Here is a 2,500-nt window from a genome sequence, read left to right as displayed (position 1 = left end):
AAATTAGAAGAAATAAATAGTAATAATGATGATCATAACAGCAATGTTAATTACTACTAATAATGGTTATAATGGTAACAGCAGCAAAAATAATAATAATGATACTAATTATAGTAACAATAATACTTACAACAAGAACAATGATAATAATGATGACAATGATAATAATAATAATAATAATAATAACTTATTATCATGATAACAATGATTGTAATAATGATAATAATAACAACAACAAGATAATTATAAAAAATATAATGACATTGATAATAATAATAATAGTAACAATAAACATAATTATTATAATGATAATGGCAATAATGTTATTAATGATAATCATAATAATAATAATAATGAGATTAACAATAATGATAATAATAATAATAATAATAATAATACCGATACAGATAATATTACAAATAATAGTAATTATAACAACAATGATAATAATGATAAAGATAACAATAATAATAATAATAATAATAAATAATAATGATAATAATAGTAATAATAATAACAAAATGATACAACTACTACTTCTCATAGTAATAATAACAATAAAAGCAATGATAACAGTGCAAGGAACAACAACATCAACAACACAACAATAATAGTAATAAAAAAACATAATAGTTAAAAATACATTGATGACAATGATAATGGGAATAATAAAGATAATGACATTAGAGATAGAAGTAGCAGACCAGACAATCATGGTAAATGACTATAATTAAACGATAGTGATTATGATAATGTTAATTGAAGCAATAATACAGGAATAAGATAATTTTCTGTTCATTATTCTCCCTAATATTCAGCCTCGAAAGGACCGGAACGTCATTATCCCTCTAAAGTCTTTGATTTTATTGAAAAAAATCCTCATGAAATCAATCCCTATCGATAAAACACTTAAGATTAATACATAATATTGCCGGTTATCAACACGTTCCGGACATGTCGGTGACCGGTTCCTTAGAACAGGAAGTGGCTCAATAGGTTCGCATAAGTATCTGTTGTTCCCTTGATTCCAGGCCATTCCAGACTCCAGTTCTGGATCAATGGCCTCCCCTCGAGTAGTACGGGAATTCCCCTCAGCTGGTCTCAGTTGCCGATTCGAGAATTTTTCGAGCAGCGGGCTAACAGCATGTCATCCGTTTTGTTGCTGATTTATAAAGTCTTCTAGGTGTAAAAAAAAAAAAAAAAAAAGGTTATACAAAACTATACCCTCTTTCTTCAACTTCTGTTTGATATAACAATATACACATAAATGTTTATGTATACATATATGTATATGTATGCATGTATATATACACAATTCATATATATATGTATATGTGAATATACACACACATATATATATATATATATATATATATATATATATCCACACACATTTTTGTTTCTATGAATGTATACAGATATCTTTTCATAAATGAAAAAAATGGAGAGTGTGTGAAAGAGAGATAATGGCCAAAATACAAAAACAGAGAGAGACACTAAAGAAAGAGATAAAGAAGGCATGAAAGATAAAGGGAGACAGAAAGAGAGAGACAAAACAGAGAGAGAGAGAGAGATGAAAACATAATCTTTCAAAGTGATATTTGCCTATCAGCTAAGCGGCATCAGTGAACCTTGTTACACCATTCCATTCAGCTCAGTAGCGTTTACAAGAGAAGCATGATTCATTTATTCCTGACAAGTTTATTTGTTCGATAACTCGTGTGACGTCACTGGCAAATCCTAGCCTGTGATTGGTCATTCCAAACCCCGGGAGAACTCTGGCTTGTGATTGGCTCGCTCAAAGCCAGCGCGCGACGTAAGGCACGCTTCCCGCCGGCCAATCAATATGCCTTGACCACTGCGCATGTCTGCCTTCCCTTGCATAGGCTCATATGCTACTTCGGAAAATCATTTTTTAAGGCGTGATTCTAGTTTCTGCTAGATTGAGATCGAGTGACGGAATAGCTAATGCCCATTTAAGAGACTATGCTAAAATTTCGAGCGGGATTATTTTGTACAGGGATTTATCAAACTGTTTTTACTTTGGCGCATTGGGCAACCTTTCTGTCGATAGATTTGTCCCGTTTTCTATCGATTCCAGGCAGCACACCACCCTAGTTTATGAAGTTCTGTTGAATGTTTTTGACAATCCTGGAATGAAAGTAGGCAAGCGTGATTCCAGATCCAGTATTCCCGAAAATCAATTCCTGGAAATTTTGGCGACATCTGATTGGGTGATCTATATGTGACGTCAAACAGTGCCTGGAACGTCTTTTGGCGCCAAATACAATACGAACTGGATCTGAATCTCTCTCTCTCTCTCTCTCTCTCTCTCTCTCTCTCTCTCTCTCTCTCTCTCTCCCTCTCTCCCTCTCTCTTCTCTCTCTCTCTCTCTCTCTCCCTCCCTCTCACCCTCTGTCTCTCTCTTTCTCTCTTTCTCTCTCTCTCTCTCTCACCCCCTCTCTCTCTCTCTCTCACACACCCTCTCTCTCTCTCTCTC

This window comes from Penaeus chinensis, chromosome 39 (assembly GCF_019202785.1).
Source record: "Penaeus chinensis breed Huanghai No. 1 chromosome 39, ASM1920278v2, whole genome shotgun sequence".
NCBI classification, from domain to species: Eukaryota; Metazoa; Arthropoda; class Malacostraca; order Decapoda; family Penaeidae; genus Penaeus; species Penaeus chinensis.
The sequence above is the reverse complement of the archived record's forward strand: the minus strand, read 5'-3'. Positions refer to the sequence as shown.